We start from the raw sequence: 19525 nt of genomic DNA, 5'->3' as shown, positions 1-19525 counted from the left end.
TCCTTAGAAAAACACTGATAAACAATCTGTGTGTGATACCTAAACAAAAGAGCCAATTTTCTGACAGTTATACAACATAGAATAGTATGGCTGTTTGGCCCTCACTGTTGTGCTGACCTTTTATCCTACTCTAAGATCAAACTGGCCCAGCCTGTTCAGCCTCTCCCTGTATGTAGCTCAGATCCTCCAACTCAGGCAACATCCTTGTAAAGCTTTTCTGAACCCTTTCAAGTTTCACAACATCTTTCCGATAGGAAGGAGACCAGAATTGCACGCAATATTCCAACAGTGGCCTAACCAATATCCTGCACAGCCGCAACATGACCTCCCAACTCCTGTACTCAATACTCTGACCAATAAAAGAAAGCATACCAAACGTCTTCTTCACTGTCCTATCTACTTGCAATCCATTTTCTCTTTATTCAGCAACACTTCCTAGGACCTTTCCATTAAGTGTATAAGTCCTGCTAAGATTTGCTTTCCCAAAATGCAGCACCTCGGAGTTATCTGAATTAAACTCCATCTGCCACTTCTCAGCCCATTGGCCCATCTGGTCCAGACCATGTTGTAATCTGAGGTAACTCTCTTTGCTGTCCACTACACCTCCAATTTTGGTGTCATCTGCAAACTTACTAACTGTACCTCTTATGCTCGCATCCAAATCATTTATGTAAATTACAAAAAGTAGACGGCCCAGCACCGATCCTTGTGGCACTCCACTGGTCACAGGTCTCCAGTCTGAAAAACAACCCTCCACCACTACTCTCTGTCTTCTACCTTTGAGCCAGTTCTGTATCCAAATGGCTCGTTCTCCCTGTATTCCATGAGATCTAACCTTGCTAATCAGATTCCCATGGGGAACATTGTCGAACGCCTTACTGAAGTCCATCTAGATCACATCTATTGCTCTGCCCTCATCGATTTTCTTTGTTACTTCTTCAAAAAACTCAATCAAGTTTGTGAGACATGATTTCCCATGCACAAAGCCATTTGACTATCCCGAATCAGTCCTTGCCTTTCCAAGTACATGTACATCCTGTCCCTCAGGATTCCCTCCAACAATGTGCCCACCACCGAGGTCAGGCTCATCGGTCTATAGTTCCCTGGCTTGTCCTTACCACCCTTCTTAAACAGTGGCACCACATTTGCCAATCTCCAGTCTTCCGGCACCTCACCTGTGACTATCGATGATACAAATATCTCAGCAAGAGGCCCAGCAATCACTTCTCTAGCTTCCCACACAGTTCTCAGGTACATCTGATCAGGTACTGGGGAGTTATCCACCTTTAACCGTTTCAAGACATCCAGCACTTCTTCCTCTGTAATCTGGACATTTTGCAAGATGTCACCACGCAACTTTATCACCAGATGCCTAAGAGGTAGACCACGGAACGAGGACATGCCACAACCAAAAGGACTAGCCACACTACCATACGTCAGGAGCGTCTCAGAACTGACAGCCAGACTACTGCGACCCTTAGGACTCATAACAGCACACAAGCCAACTTCCACACTCAGACAACAACTCACTAGAACAAAGGACCCAATAGCCAGCACGAGCCAAACTAACGTAGTTTACAAAATACCATGCAAGGACTGCACAAAACACTATATAGGACAAACAGGAAGACAGCTAACAATCCACATCCATGAACATCAGCTAGCCACAAAACGACACGACCAGCAATCCCTGGTAGCCATACACTCAGACAACCAGGAACATGAATTTGACTGGGAAAACACTACCATCATAGGACAAGCCAGACAGAGAACAGCCAGGGAATTCCTAGAGGCATGGCATTCATCCACAAACTCCATTAACAGACACATCGACCTGGACCCCACATACAAACTACTACAGCTGAAACTGACACCCGGAAGCGGCAAGAACAAACCACTATAAATACTGGAAGAAACATCAAAGCAGCGCTTCACAGGAGGCTCCAATAGCACTGATGATGTTCCCTAGCCAGGGAACGAAACGTTGGCAGCAAAAACTTCCAGCTCGGCGAACAGAACCACAACAACGGACATCCGAGCTACAAATCTTCAACCAGACTTTATGTCACCATGTATTTCCCTACAGTCTATATATTCCATATCCTTTTCCTCAGTAAATACTGATGCAAAATACTCATTTAGTATCTCCCCCCATTTTCTGTGGCTCCACACAAAGGCCAACTTGCTGATTTTTGAGGTGCCCTATTCTCTCCCTAGTTACCCTTTTGTCCTTTGTATATTTGTAAAAACTGACGGACTTTAGGCTCAATCTACACACTTATTTTCTTTTATGTGTGAGCCAAGTCCTGCGTGCTCTTTAAATAAAGCAATAAGAAAAGATATTTAATCTTACACTTTTAGTTTTATTCTAACAATAAGTGGATAAAGTATACAGAGCTCTGGGTCTTAACCTTTCTGTCCCTGACAAACTACTAAGTCAGTCAGTTCACAAAGCCAAAAGACGTATATCTGTCTCTGACCCAGTCTTTTATACCACACAAAACATCATATCATCACTCAAGTGAAATTATCTTCTAATTGGCTATTGCTCTGACTCCATTCCCCGCCTCCTCGCATTCCCGGATGTCCGATCACACGTGACCTGCCCTTTTCGGAGACAAAGGACCACCACGCGGCCTCCTTTCGGGCGTGAAACGGCAGACTCACACACTTCCGGGGAACGAAACGGCCGATCACGTGACCTCCTGACACTCTTCCGGAGCGCGAAAGAGGGAGACCACGTGACCGCGCCCGCGTCTCGGACCATCACATGATCATCCTCTGCGCACGCATCAGAGGACCACGTGACCTCTGAGCGCCGAGGACACGCCCACTCAGACACTACAATTTATTTTCCTGGTAAGTTTTATATATATATTCACAACTCCCCCTTTTGGTCTCATGAAAATGAGACCAACAAACCAGTTTTATGCATCATATTCGTTCTCCGACGCATAGTCCTCCCCTCTTGCCAGTGCCATGGTTTCCGCCGCTATTTGTGACATCTGATAGGGCGGGGGAACCTTCCCTTCAATTGCTGTAATAATTACCCTGTTCAACAAAGATCTGATACAGGGGATACAACAACATCCACACAACACGAACACAATGGTCATACCAACGAGGGACATAAACACAGACACAATTAATCTTTTCCATTTCCCTATCCAGGAATCGAAAATGCCTCCTAGAGGGTTGTCAATACCTGAATGTTCATGCATTTCTTCAGACAAGGTTCTTAATCCTTCCAGGGCTCTGGTTACCGAGTCATCAGGTGCTGTATTGTTGGGGACGAATGTACAACACTGATCTCCAAACATAGAGCACACTCCCCCCTTTTCTGCCAACAACATATCTAAGGCCATTCTATTTTGTACTGTCATCAATGAGGTCCCTGCCAATTGTTCAGAGAGTCCCGCCACGGCGTCTCTAGTTCTATTGGATAGCCTGAGTACATTGTAATGTACATAATTAATTCGATCAACGTTTTTATTCGTTGTAACTGGGAATAGAGCATTAATAATTGGGAGATTCTCAAATCCTGTTGCTACCTGATCTACCAACTTATATTCATCAGGTACGCCGTGGGGAACCCCTATTGCATCTCTATACGTGGTTGAGCCAGAGGTAATGTCAAACAGATCCCTGCGTACTCGTGCATGCTGATTTATTTCCTGTCGTCTTTCTCCTAAGAGTGTTAAGGGTACCCCTAGCCTGATCATTGCACAGGTTCCAGACCAATCCAGAGGTAAACTAATCTGTAGCGTTCTATCTCCACAGTACCAAAAAAGATCAGCTCTGGCCCAAACCATTGTGCTAGCATTCCGCCAGCCGGTTACATCGATCGTGTCCTGGCACCAGTCAGCGGGGATGTGTCCCATGACTGTATTAGATCTTCAAACAAAGCAAGTATAATTGTTAGCCCTTGGGGTAAACACTGGAGGTAATGTAGAGTTCTTGACAGGTGGAAAAATAGCACTTAAGGTGGTACAATTGGGAGGGTCCGCCTGCATGGTGAGAGCCATCATGCAGTGAAATCCTACTGGGTCTACATTAGGGAACAATGGGGCTGGGGTAGTAAATAAAGTTGGCCTAGCCGAGGAACACTCGACACAATCACTCATATTCATTGAGATTGCGGTTGCTGTTATCCAGTCCAGCCATACATTCCTATCCCCATATCCGGTGGCTAATTTAATAATGTCCCTTCTCGTTATAATCTACTGTCACTCCTCCTGAACTTGATTCGGCCACCTCGCTTGTTGTATTTTCAATCTGTGGCTGGTCCGTAGGAGGATCCACCAAGGTTACCTTCACTAGTCCCATGTTATCTACTCCTGATTGATCTACCCCTATTATAAAATAAAAGCTGCTATCATCAATTCCACAGTAAAACTGTACCTCTTTGGGACTAGGGTTAGTGTCGAATCTTGTCAGGGTTAACAAGAGTGGATTTTTTAACTCTGAGGAATGATCGAGTTGTCCCTTTGTCAAGCTCACATGGTCTCTAACCTCCCATCTATTATCCGAGGGTGACGACTTCTTAGGTGTCCAATGTTCCCCAGTCCATGTTAATACATCATCCCACGAAGGGCATGGATGATAATTAATAATCAAACTGGTATATTGTATCACACTTTTTATCATGTCTGATGTGTACCCGGCTCCCTGCTTCCCTTAAACATTTGTCCCTCTCTTGTCCTATTGATCTCTTATTCCTGGGACTCTCTACCTTGTGTGTGTGTTCGTCCTTCGCTGTTGATCCCCTTATTAACAGTATCATAACACTTATACATAAAATAGTGAAAACTCCCAAGCTTAACGGCTTAGAATAACGCGGGCTGATTACTAAAATAAACATAATATTCGTTATACAACAATTAAAAGTTTAAGACCCTTCTACTCTTTTTCTGTTCTTATTTGTTCTAGAGTTCTCGTTGGCGGTTCTGTGGCTGCACGCTGGCTCCAGTGGTACCAAGTGTCTCCTTTCCCTTGTAGTCAAACCACATGAGATGTCCTTTCCACCACCTTGTAAGGTCCTGTCCACCGTGGCTCCGACAATTTCCGTTTGATCACCTTCAGCAGGACCCACTCTGTGGTGGATGGCGCCTGGCTCTGTAGGTCCCCCTTTCCCGATCCAACCTGTTTAGAGAAAGCTGAGACCAAAGCTGTTAGTTGGTCGTAATAAGGTTTATACCCTATTGAGACTCCTCCCTCTAACATCTGTATTCCAGCTCCTGGTCCCGGAATTGCTGCCCTGTTGTTAGCTCGTATGGGGTAAAACCTGTAATAGAGTTTACTGAGCTTCTAATAGACATTAAGGCTAAAGGTAGGGCATCCACCCAGCTTAACTTCATTTGTGCACACACTTTTCCTATTTCCCTTTATGGACTGGTTCATTCTCTCCACTTTTCCCTATGACTGAGGATGGTACACCGTTCCAAACGCGTGTTTCAGTCCTAAAGCTGCTTCTAGTTCTTGCAGGTCTTTATTCTTAAAATGTGTGCCATTATCTGACCTGACTTTCTTTGGAAACCCATGCGTTGGAATATATTGGTTTATCAAAAATTTGATCACTGTCTTTGCATCTTCCTTTTTCGAGGTATCGCTTCTGGCCAACCAGTGTATGCATCCACTGCTACCAAAAGGTACCTGTATCCGTTTACTCTCTCTACCATGTCAGTGTAGTCAATCACTATTTCCTGACCTGGCATTTTTGGGAGAGGGAATTTTCCCTCGTGTGGTTTCACTGTTGCTTTTACATTATATTCCGTACATGTTTTACATTCTCTGATATAATTTTCAATCATTGCTGGCAAGTACGGATGCCACCAATGTGTCAGGTACCTCAGCATCTGCGTCTTTCCAGAATGGGTCAACCCATGAGCTTCCTGGAGCATGGAAGCTATCAAACCTGGGGGTAGCACTGGTCTACCGAGCGGTGACCTCCAAATTCCTTCTGACTCTATGGCCCCTCTCTCTCTCCATACTGTCAGTTCATGGGGAGAGGCTTTCTGCTGCTCTGTTATTAACACATTTGCATCGCAGTTGAAAATGTGTTGCTGGTTAAAGCACAGCAGGAATTCCTGATGAAGGGCTTATGCCTGAAACGTCGAATTTCCTATTCCTTGGATGCTGCCTAACCTGCTGTGCTTTAACCAGCAACACATTTTCAACTGTGATCTCCAGCATCTGCAGACCTCATTTTTTACCCGTACATTTGCATCGCAGGCGGGCAGCAGGTCATACCCTGTTCTCTCTGTTTACATCATTATGTACTGGGGTACGTATCCTGCTGCTTTTGTCGCTGCTAAGTCTGCTTCCTGATTGCCCTTAGCTACTATTGTATCAGTTTTATCATGTCCTCTACACTTAATCACCGCCACTTGTGCAGGTTTCATTAGGGCTACAGCTAATCTTCTCATCTCTTTTTCATGTTTAATTGGAGTTTTTGCTGCTGTTAAGAATCCTGCTCTGATCCATTGACTGAGTTCTACCTGTATGGCTCCTGCCACATATGCAGTGTCGGTGTAAATATTTAGATTAGATTACTTACAGTGTGGAAACAGGCCCTTCGGCCCAACAAGTCCACACCGACCCGCCGAAGCGCAACCCACCCATACCTCTACATTTACCCCTTACCTAACACTTTTGGCAATTTAGCTTGGTCAATTCACCTGACCTGCACATCTTTGGACATCTGACCATTCGAAGGCAGTTATCATTGCCTGTAGTTCAGCCAACTGGGCTGATTCTTTGCCTGTCACTTTTCCTATCAACACTTCTTCAAATCCCTCACTTGTCTGTCGCACCACTGCCTAGGCTGCTTTAAGTCCTTCAGTCGGATGTCTGTAACAGCAACGATCTGTAAACAACACTTCTTCTGGGTCTACTAAAGGAATTGCCTGTAAATCTGGCCTAACTTTGGCATCTCTCTCTGCCCTTTCCTCACACATATGTGGCTCTCCTTCTCCTATGTTATCTGCCATGTTAATTCCTTCATGCGTAAAAAGTATATGTGGTGCACTCAGGATTCTCTCTAACCTGATCTGCCGCAGTGGCGTCATTGTAAAGCCTGTTGAGTTCACATAGGCCACTGTACTATGTGTCGTCAGTACTGTTAGTGAATGGCCCATGACTATATGTGCTACCTTTTGGAGAATTTTTGCTACCCCTGCTACATATCTCGTACATGGCGGGTGTCTGTCCTCTATTGGGTCAAGGGTAACACTTACATACATCAGCACCTGCCTGCCTTCCCCGTTTTCCAGAAAAAGAACACCATTTATTGTGTGTGCTTTGTCAGAAATATCAAGGAAAAATGGCTCTTTATACTCCAGGACCGCTAAATCAGCAGCCCACGCTAGGGCCTGTTTAAGGGATATGAAACTTTTGTCTGCCTCCGTGGTCCACTGCAAATGTGCCGATAAATTTCTCATGCCTTGCTCATTTACCATGGCCCTTCGAGGAAAAGTAACCTCCCCATATGAGGGAACAAATTGTCTACTGTTTCCTGCCAACACAAGAAATGAGAGCATGTCTTTTACAGTGACTGGTTTGGTATGATGCAGAATAGAGGATCTATGGGATGGAGACACACCTGTTCCCTTACTGGAAATAACTCTGCCCAAAAAAGACACCGTTCGTCTGCAGCATTGTAATTTAGCCCATGAAACTTTGAAACCGACGTTATACAAGAGTAACAGCAACGAGTGTGTAGCTGCCAAACAAGAAACATGGTCGGGTGCCGCCAAAAGAATGTCATCCACATATTGGATCAATACCACCCCGTCTGGGAGCATTAGATCCTTCAGCTGCTGTCTCAGTACCTGATTAAACACCCCAGGTGACAAAATAAACCCCTGAGGGACCCTTGTGTAACGAAGTTGTTGGCCTTTATAGGTGAACGAAAAAATGTCCCTTAAATGATCAGCTAGGGGCAAGCAGAAAAACGCGTTGGCCAGAACAATGCACGAGAACCACTTATGGTCAGGGGTCAGCACAGACATCGCAGTGTAGGGGTTTGGGACTGAAACTGTTGGAGTAGAAACGACACTGTTGATCTGTCTAAGATCATGTGCCATCCTATATTTACCTGTATTCTGCTTCTCTACAGGTAAGAAAGAAGTGTTCCAGGCTGACTGGGAGGGTTCTAGCACCCCTGCTGCTACCAATCCTTCAATTGTGTCGGCGATGCCAGCTTCAGCCTCTGGTTTGTGTGGGTATTGTCTCTGCCAAATCGGAGTGTGGTCTATTACCTCGAATGTGATTGGTGCGACGTGTTCGCAGTAACCAACGTCCGTCGAACCTGCTGACCACAAGGCACCCGGTAGTGTGTCAAGCATCGCTGCAGCCTGTGGATGGTCGGTCTTTTCCCTGCCATGAAACCTTTCAATCTGTCGATGTTCCAGCAGCACCTTGTCAGTTGTTCTGTGGATAAGTCTATAAGCTTCAACTGAGGGTGAATATTACAAGCCGGGTAACTGTGTCCAAACCCAATCAGTTAGCTCCATCGAGCGTTTGGACATAGGTCCCAGATCTTTGGCCTGATATTCAGGATGCACTGCCAATGTGATATGCGGTATAGCTTCTTCAGACATCTCATACCATTCCAACTGTTCCGGAGTTAATTCCACAACACCCACCACACCTTCTATCCCTAGCAAAATGCAACTAGAGGAAATATCCCACTGAGAAGGCATGCTGATAAAGTTCATTGGCAACTCTGTCATAATATAGAGTCACATGAAGGGGATCTGCGGGGAGAGCATAGGGATGCAGCGTCTGAGCCCAGGGTCGCCATTGGTTGTATAAAGACTGTATGCCGTTATTCTGCCCTACCTCAGGTTCAAGCAGTCCCCAGTATATATCTGCCCACTGCCCTTCTGCCACTGGTGATGTATCTGGTGATAACATCATTTGGGATCCAGAGTGAATCATCGACATAGAACAATTAACCGAGTATCCATTTGGAAAAGTTACAACGAGTCCATCTGGTCCACACAAAACCGAGACCCCACATCTCACCAGCAAGTCACGTCCCATCAAATTCATAGGGCACGAAGGTGATAAAACATATTGATGATAAAAAGTCTGTCCGGCCACTGATGTGATCAGTGGGGATGTCAGAGGCAGAGTTTTTAGTATACCCGAGAACCCTACTAATTGGACACAAAAGGATGAAATATTTGACGGAGGTAGATCACAAATGATAGTAGAAAATCTGGCACCTGTGTCAACTAAAAAAGATAAATTCTTGTCCATCATCCTCACTTGCATATGGGGATCTGCCAACCCCATATGTCTCTGGGTTCTCGGGCCCCGTCAATATTCATACCCCTGCCCTTCTGGGATAGTTTGGGGGTACTGTCCTTGCACCGGGGCTGCAGCTGCATTTGGGACTTGGTACGGCTGAATAGTCTGTTGAAAAGGAGGCTGATTCAAGGGGAGATACTGTCCTCGAATCCATCTTTGGCCTCCCTGGGGCCCCCATAGTAGGGGACAAGTTCTTCTCCAATGCCCAGGTTGGCCACATTCAAAACAAGTGTTCGGTGGCTGACCTCTGACTCCTCCACGGCCCCTTCCTCTACTCCGCATTCCTCCTGGAACAGCTATTGGTCTGCCTCCATAAAAGGGGGTAATATGGCGTCGAATCAGGTGCCGGGTCTAGACTCTGCCGGTTATTTTGTGGCAACGGCTGCTGCACCATCTGATTAGTCGTCTTTTGGGAGGCCTTCTTTGTCTCATTAACCTTCCGTCTAGCCTCATCGAGCTGTAACTTCAGCAACTGCACTTGTGCTGACTCATTGCTCTGTTTATCTTCATTCTGTTTTGTCCTATATCGCTTCATATGATGCATCAAATGTTTCTCCCACTGTTCTGTAGAACACCCTGGGATATCAGGATTACTCTCCATTGCCTCTTTTACTTCCTTAGGCATCCCTGCCATAATGGAATTCCTAAATAACGTGGTCTGTAGCTGACCTGACCCTGGATGGCTCCCCGCAGTATCTGTCCACGTGTCTTTACATCTAGCCAAAAAGGCAAGCACCTCCTCACCCTCCTTCATTTTGAAGGTGAGTGAGGGCATCGCCCCCGATGGAATTGGGAATCTATCCCTCATTGCCCTTCCCACACAGCTGGCATGCTGCACAAACGGGTCCGAGTCAGGTACTAAGGTGGTCCCCGCAGACACTTCAATCTGCTGTACCTCCCACATACTCAATTGTCTGCCCAATAATGTTCTCCAATCGCCCATGGCCAACTTAAAGCCTAGTGTGTATTGACAAAATTTAGTCATCCAAGGTCCACCTCCCTCCAAAATGCAATTCATATCCGTATAGGCAAAGGGCTGATACACATCCCCCGTAAAAGAGCCTTTATAAACTAGAGGCAGTTGGTGCTGATATTTTATGGGCTGCCGCAATGTCTCCCACTGTCGCAAATCATATCTGTTTTCAAAAGGAGGCTGTACCCCTGATGGGTAAAAAATGAGGTCTGCAGATGCTGGAGATCACAGCTGCAAATGTGTTGCTGGTCAAAGCACAGCAGGTTAGGCAGCATCTCAGGAATAGAGAATTCGACGTTTCGAGCATAAGCCCTGGCTCGAAACGTCGAATTCTCTATTCCTGAGATGCTGCCTAACCTGCTGTGCTTTGACCAGCAACACATTTGCAGCTGTACCCCTGATGGGCCCTGTTCAGTATGCATGGTAAGTGAACCTTTCAAAGTGACAGGGTACGTGTTCGAACTGCCCCCTGGGCGGGACTCATTGTCTTCACTATCTGTACTACGCTTGGACTCCTCCTCCCAGTTTTCCCTATTTCTTTCTTCCCTTAAATCTCGCTTTCTCCTGTCTGAGAATCCAGAATCTGGTAACCAGCCTGAACTGTGTACTCCTCCCCTTCTGTCATTCTCAGCACTATATGGTGTTGAATGAGCAATTGGCCCTTGCCCTACTGTATATCTCCCCTGTGCTGCCTGTTCTTTGTTTTTACTGTACGTAATCGTCATCCTGCTTGCTTCCTCTGCCTCCTTAATCCTCTGTTCAGCTTCTAATGTTAGTTTTTCTACTTTTCTGATGCTTTCTTCTAATGCTTCCGCCAGTCTCTCTTTTACTACATTGTACTCCCTTGTTCCCACTTCTCGCACATCTAACACCCCCTCTTGAACATGCATAAGTGGCATTTGTGTTACAGGATATGGGGGCGGTGATTGTGCCTCAGGCAATTTAGGATACACAGGCGCAGAAGGTCCTGACTTTTCTGTTTTAGAAGTAGCACCTCTTTCCCTTTGTAATGTTTCTACTGCTGCACAAGCTAATGTCATATTATGTAGATTAATCCTCCTCTCTTCTTTCTCCTCACTGTCTTTGATGCACTTTCTTCTAACCAATATTGACCCTTTCTTTCCCTTCATATGCTCCTCGACTTCTAATCTAACCTGCTCTTCTGCTTTTCCCAAAAACGGTGACAATTTCTTCCTCTCCTCATCTTTAGGGACTTTGCCCTGCTTTTGTAAATCTTCCCAAATCTCATCATATTTCTCCACCATTGTTTTTTGTTTGTCCTTTGCAAGCCCACTAATTAACTGACTTCTAACTTTACGCCACTGCTGTTTTACGGACATTAAATCAGAAGAACATCCTCCATTTTCCTCACACTCTTTATCAAATTCCCCTACCATTTTATGTATTTCTGTTTTTTTAAAATCCTCCTGTCCAATAACCAATCGGTTTATATTTAATTTAGCCAAGCAACCAACCTAATTAAAACAAATCTGGTTGCGAATCAATCAATCTGTATAAAATACACCCCAGGAACTGGCCCTTACAGTCAAAGTTATCAGCAGTTCCGTTATCACCTTTAGATTTTTACTGCCTACTCTTTCTCACTGAGACACCACCGTCTTTGTCTCAGAGACACCACTGACTTTCCTACCACCCTCCGTACATTCCCCAATGTAATTTTAAAACTTACAACACATCAATCATCAACCAAAATTCGTGTACGGTGCTTTTATGAGATCCTGCTCAAAGGACTTTAAACCTTCTCACACATACGTACCTTGGTGCTTTTATGAGGACTCTAACCCCATGGGACTGTAAACCCATACGTATTCAACCAATACTTTATCCACTTACTATTACTAGGATACTTGCAGTCTAACGACAACAATCAATTTAGTATCTCCAATCGCAGAACTTCGATATAAACAGGTGTCTGCTCACCTTTTTTTTATATGGCGCCGCTTGTTGTCATCACCAGACGTCAGTGTCCGTTGTTTACGTCGCTCAGTCGGAATCACGTCAGGCTCACCATCTGACGGACTTTAGGCTCAATCTACACACTTATTATCTTTTATGTGTGAGCCAAGTCCTGCGTGCTCTTTAAATAAAGCAATAAGAAAAGATATTTAATCTTACACTTTTAGTTTTATTCTAACAATAAGTGGATAAAGTATACAGAGCTCTGGGTCTTAACCTTTCTGTCCCTGACAAACTACTAAGTCAGTCAGTTCACAAAGACAAAAGACGTATATCTGTCTCTGACCCAGTCTTTTATACCACACAAAACATCATATCATCACTCAAGTGAAATTATCTTCTAATTGGCTATTGCTCTGACTCCATTCCCCGCCTCCTCGCATTCCCGGATGTCCGATCCCACGTGACCTGCCCTTTTCGGAGACAAAGGACCACCACGCGGCCTCCTTTCGGGCGTGAAACGGCAGACTCGCACACTTCCGGGGAACGAAACGGCCGATCACGTGACGTCCCGGCACTCTTCCGGAGCGCGAAAGAGGGAGACCACATGACCGCGCCCGCGTCTCGGAGCATCACATGATCATACTCTGCGCACGCATCAGAGGACCACGTGACCTCTGAGCACCGAGGTAACACGCCCACTCAGACACTACAATTTATTTTCCTGGTAAGTTTTATATATATATTCACAACTCCCCCTTTTGGTCTCATGAAACCAGTTTTATGCATCATATTCGCTCTCCGACGCATAGTCCTCCCCTCTTGCCAGTGCCATGGTTTCCGCCGCTATTTGTGACATCTGATAGGGCGGGGGAACCTTCCCTTCAATTGCTGTAATAATTACCCTGTTCAACAAAGATCTGATACAGGGGATACAACAACATCCACACAACACAAACACAATAGTCATACCAACGAGGGACATAAACACAGACACAATTAATCTTTTCCATTTCCCTATCCAGGAATCGCAAAATGCCTCCTAGAGGGTTGTCAATACCTGAATGTTCATGCATTTCTTCAGACAAGGTTCTTAATCCTTCCAGGGCTCTGGTTACCGAGTCATCAGGTGCTGTATTGTTGGGGACGAATGTACAACACTGATCTCCAAACATAGAGCACACTCCCCCCTTTTCTGCCAACAACATATCTAAGGCCATTCTATTTTGTACTGTCATCAATGAGGTCCCTGCCAATTGTTCAGAGAGTCCCACCACGGCGTCTCTAGTTCTATTGGCTAGCCTGAGTACATTGTAATGTACATAATTAATTCGATCAACGTTTTTATTCGGTGTAACTGGGAATAGAGCACTAATAATTGGGAGATTCTCGAATGCTGTTGCTACCTGATCTACCAACTTATATTCATCAGGTACGCCGTGGGGAACCCCTATTGCATCTATATACGTGGTTGAGCCAGAGGTAATGTCAAACAGATCCCTGCGTACTCGTGCATGCTGATTTACCTCCTGTCGTCTTTCTCCTAAGAGTGTTAAGGGTACCCCTAGCCTGACCATTGCACAGGTTCCAGACCAATCCAAAGGTAAACTAATCTGTAGTGTTCTATCTCCACAGTACCAAAAAAGATCAGCTCTGGCCCAAACCATTGTGCTAGCATTCCGCCAGCCGGTTACATCGATCGTGTCCTGGCACCAGTCAGCGGGGATGTGTCCCATGACTGTATTAGATCTTCAAACAAAGCAAGTATAATTGTTAGCCCTTGGGGTAAACACTGGAGGTAATGTGGAGTTCTTGACAGGTGGAAAAATAGCACTTAAGGTGGTACAATTGGGAGGGTTCGCCTGCATGGTGAGAGCCATCATGCAGTGAAATCCTACTGGGTCTACATTAGGGAACAATGGGGCTGGGGTAGTAAATAAAGTTGGCCTAGCCGAGGAACACTCGACACAATCACTCATATTCATTGAGATTGCGGTTGCTGTTATCCAGTCCAGCCATACATTCCTATCCCCATATCCGGTGGCTAATTTAATAATGTCCCTTCTCGTTATAATCTACTGTCACTCCTCCTGAACTTGATTCGGCCACCTCGCTTGTTGTATTTTCAATCTGTGGCTGGTCCGTAGGAGGATCCACCAAGGTTACCTTCACTAGTCCCATGTTATCTACTCCTGATTGATCTACCCCTATTATAAAATAAAAGCTGCTATCATCAATTCCACAGTAAAACTGTACCTCTTTGGGACTAGGGTTAGTGTCGAATCTTGTCAGGGTTAACAAGAGTGGATTTTTTAACTCTGAGGAATGATCGAGTTGTCCCTTTGTCAAGCTCACATGGTCTCTAACCTCCCATCTATTATCCGAGGGTGACGACTTCTTAGGTGTCCAATGTTCCCCAGTCCATGTTAATACATCATCCCACAAAGGGCATGGATGATAATTAATAATCAAACTGGTATATTGTATCACACTTTTTATCATGTCTGATGTGTACCCGGCTCCCTGCTTCCCTTAAACATTTGTCCCTCTCTTGTCCTATTGATCTCTTATTCCTGGGACTCTCTACCTTGTGTGTGTGTTCGTCCTTCGCTGTTGATCCCCTTATTAACAGTATCATAACACTTATACATAAAATAGTGAAAACTCCCAAGCTTAACGGCTTAGAATAACGCGGGCTGATTACTAAAATAAACATAATATTCGTTATACAACAATTAAAAGTTTAAGCCCCTTCTACTCTTTTTCTGTTCTTATTTGTTCTAGAGTTCTCGTTGGCGGTTCTGTGGCTGCACGCTGGCTCCAGTGGTACCAAGTGTCTCCTTTCCCTTGTAGTCAAACCACATGAGATGTCCTTTCCACCACCTTGTAAGGTCCTGTCCACCGTGGCTCCAACCATTTCCGTTTGATCATCTTCAGCAGGACCCACTCTGTGGTGGATGGCGCCTGGCTCTGTAGGTCCCCCTTTTCCGATCCAACCTGTTTAGAGAAAGCTGAGACCAAAGCTGTTAGTTGGTCGTAATAAGGTTTATACCTTATTGAGACTCCTCCCTCTAACATCTATATTCCAGCTCCTGGTCCCGGAAACTGCTGCCCTGTTGTTAGCTCGTATGGGGTGAACCCTGTAATAGAGTTTACTGAACTTCTAATAGACATTAAGGTTAAAGGTAGGGCATCCACCCAGCTTAACTTCATTTGTGCACACACTTTTCCTATTTCCCTTTATGGACTGGTTCATTCTCTCCACTTTTCCCTGTGACTGAGGATGGTACACCGTTCCAAACGCGTGTTTCAGTCCTAAAGCTGCTTCTAGTTCTTGCAGGTCTTTATTCTTAAAATGTGTGCCATTATCTGACCTGACTTTCTTTGGAAACCCATGCGTTGGAATATATTGGTTTATCAAAAATTTGATCACTGTCTTTGCATCTTCCTTTTCGAGGTATCGCTTCTGGCCAACCAGTGTATGCATCCACTGCTACCAAAAGGTACCTGTATCCGTTTACTCTCTCTACCATGTCAGTGTAGTCAATCACTATTTCCTGACCTGGCATTTTTGGGAGAGGGAATTTTCCCTCGTGTGGTTTCACTGTTGCTTTTACATTATATTCCGTACATGTTTTACATTCTCTGATATAATTTTCAATCATTGCTGGCAAGTACGGATGCCACCAATGTGTCAGGTACCTCAGCATCTGCGTCTTTCCAGAATGGGTCAACCCATGAGCTTCCTGGAGCATGGAAGCTATCAAACCTGGGGGTAGCACTGGTCTACCGAGCGGTGACCTCCAAATTCCTTCTGACTCTATGGCCCCTCTCTCTCTCCATACTGTCAGTTCATGGGGAGAGGCTTTCTGCTGCTCTGTTATTAACACATTTGCATCGCAGGCGGGCAGCAGGTCATACCCTGTTCTCTCTGTTTACATCATTATGTACTGGGGTACGTATCCTGCTGCTTTTGTCGCTGCTAAGTCTGCTTCCTGATTGCCCTTAGCTACTATTGTATCAGTTTTATCATGTCCTCTACACTTAATCACCGCCACTTGTGCAGGTTTCATTAGGGCTACAGCTAATCTTCTCATCTCTTTTTCATGTTTAATTGGGGTTTTTGCTGCTTTTAAGAATCCTGCTCTGATCCATTGACTGAGTTCTACCTGTATGGCTCCTGCCACATATGCAGAGTCGGTGTAAATATTTAGATTAGATTACTTACAGTGTGGAAACAGGCCCTTCGGCCCAACAAGTCCACACCGACCCGCCGAAGCGCAACCCACCCATACCCCTACATTTACCCCTTACCTAACACTTTTGGCAATTTAGCTTGGTCAATTCACCTGACCTGCACATCTTTGGACATCTGACCATTCTAAGGCAGTTATCATTGCCTGTAGTTCAGCCAATTGGGCTGATTCTTTGCCTGTCACTTTTCCTATCAACACTTCTTCAAATCCCTCACTTGTCTGTCGCACCACTGCCTAGGCTGCTTTAAGTCCTTCAGTCGGATGTCTGTAACAGCAACGATCTGTAAACAACACTTCTTCTGGGTCTACTAAAGGAATTGCCTGTAAATCTGGCCTAACTTTGGCGTCTCTCTGTGCCCTTTCCTCACACATATGTGGCTCTCCTTCTCCTATGTTATCTGCCATGTTAATTCCTTCATGTGTAAAAATTATATGTGGTGCACTCAGGATTCTCTCTAACCTGATCTGCCGCAGTGGCGTCATTGTAAAGGCTGTTGAGTTCACATAGGCCACTAAACTATGTGTCGTCAGTACTGTTAGTGAATGGCCCATGACTATATAGAACATAGAAGGATACAGCGCAGTACAGGCCCTTCGGCCCTCGATGTTGCGCCGACCGAATCCTACCTAACCTATACTAGCCCAATAACTTCCAAATGCCTATCCAATGCCCGCTTAAATGACCATAAAGAAGGAGAGTTCACCACTGATACGGGCAGGGCATTCCATGAACTCACAACCCGCTGTGTGAAGAATCTACCCCTAACATCTGTCCTATACCTACCACCCCTTAATTTAAAGCTATGTCCCCTAGTAACACCTGACTCCATTAGCGGTAAAAGGTTCTTAGTATCTACCCTATCTAAACCCCTAATCATCTTATACACTTCTATCAGATCTCCCCTAAACCCTCTCTTCTCCAATGAGAACAGCCCCAAGTGCCTCAGCCTTTCCTCATAAGATTTTCCTACCATTCCAGGCAACATCCTGGTAAACCTCCTCTGCACTCGTTCTAAAGCTTCCACATCCTTCCTATAGTATGGCGACCAAAACTGCACACAATACTCCAGATGAGGCCGCACCAGAGTCTTATACAACTGCAACATGACCTCAGGACTCCGGAACTCAATTCCTCTGCCAATAAAGCCCAGTACACCATATGCCTTCCTCACAGCACTATTTACCTGGGTGGCAACTTTCAGAGATCTGTGTACATGGACACCAAGATCCCTCTGCTCATCCACACTACCAAGTAGCCTACCATTAGCCCAGTAATCCATCATCTTGTTATTCCTACCAAAGTGAACGACTTCGCACTTAGCTACATTGAATTCCATTTGCCACATTTCCGCCCAACTCTGCAACTTATCTATATCCCGCTGTAACCTACCACTTCCTTCCTCACTATCCACAACTCCACCGACTTTTGTGTCATCCGCAAACTTGCTTACCCAGCTTTCAAGTCCTTCCTCTAGATCATTTATAAAGATAACAAAAAGCAATGGTCCCAAAACAGATCCTTGTGCTACGTTTTGGAGAATTTTTGCTACCCCTGCTACATATCTCGTACATGGCGGGTGTCTGTCCTCTATTGGGTCAAGGGTAACACTTACATACATCAGCACCTGCCTGCCTTCCCCTTTTTTCTGAAAAAGAACACCATTTATTGTGTGTGCTTTATCAGAAATATCAAGGAAAAATGGCTCTTTATACTCCGGGACCGCTAAATCAGCAGCCCGCGTTAGGGCCTGTTTAAGAGATATGAAACTTTTGTCTGCCTCCGTGGTCCACTGCAAATGTGCCGACAAATTTCTCATGCCTTGCTCATTTACCATGGCCCTTCGAGGAAAAGTAACCTCCCCTTATGAGGGAACAAATTGTCTACTTTTTATCCTGCCAACCCAAGAAATGAGAGCATGTCTTTTACAGTGACTGGTTTGGTATGATGCAGAATAGAAGATCTATGGGGTGGGGACACACCTGTTCCCTTACTGGAAATAACTCTGCCCAAAAAAGACACCGTTCGTCTGCAGCATTGTAATTTAGCCCATGAAACTTTGAAACCGACGTTATACAAGAGTAACAGCAACGAGTGTGTAGCTGCCAAACAAGAAACATGGTCGGGTGCCGCCAAAAGAATGTCATCCACATATTGGATCAATACCACCCCGTCTGGGAGCATTAGATCCTTCAGCTGCTGTCTCAGTACCTGATTAAACACCCCAGGTGACAAAATAAACCCCTGAGAGACCCTTGTATAACGATGTTGTTGGCCTTTATAGGTGAACGAAAAAATGTCCCTTAAATGATCAGCTAGGGGCAAGCAGAAAAACGCATTGGCCAGATCAATGCACGAGAACCACTTATGGTCAGGGGTCAGCACAGACATCGCAGTGTAGGGGTTTGGGACTGGAACTGTTGGAGTAGAAACGACACTGTTGATCTGTCTAAGATCATGTGCCATCCTATATTTACCTGTATTCTGCTTCTCTACAGGTAAGATAGGAGTGTTCCAGGCTGACTGGGAGGGTTCTAGCACCCCTGCTGCTACCAATCCTTCAATTGTGTCGGCGATGCCAGCTTCAGCCTCTGGTTTGTGTGGGTATTGTCTCTGCCAAATCGGAGTGTGGTCTATTACCTCGAATGTGATTGGTGCGACGTGTTCGCAGTAACCAACGTCCGTCGAACCTGCTGACCACAAGGCACCCGGTAGTGTGTCAAGCATCGCTGCAGCCTGTGGATGGTCGGTCTTTTCCCTGCCATGAAACCTTTCAATCTGTCGATGTTCCAGCAGCACCTTGTCAGTTGTTCTGTGCATAAGTCTATAAGCTTCAACTGAGGGTGAATATTGCAAGCCGGGTAACTGTGTCCAAACCCAATCAGTTAGCTCCATCGAGCGTTTGGACATAGGTCCCAGATCTTTGGTCTGATATTCAGGATGCACTGCCAATGTGATATGCGGTATAGCTTCTTCAGACATCTCATACCATTCAACTGTTCCGGAGTTAATTCCACAACACCCACCACACCTTCTATCCCTAGCAAAATGCAACTAGAGGAAATA

Source organism: Hemiscyllium ocellatum, chromosome 4, assembly GCF_020745735.1.
Source record: "Hemiscyllium ocellatum isolate sHemOce1 chromosome 4, sHemOce1.pat.X.cur, whole genome shotgun sequence".
Classification (NCBI taxonomy): domain Eukaryota; kingdom Metazoa; phylum Chordata; class Chondrichthyes; order Orectolobiformes; family Hemiscylliidae; genus Hemiscyllium; species Hemiscyllium ocellatum.
Note: the sequence above shows the minus strand (reverse complement) of the source record.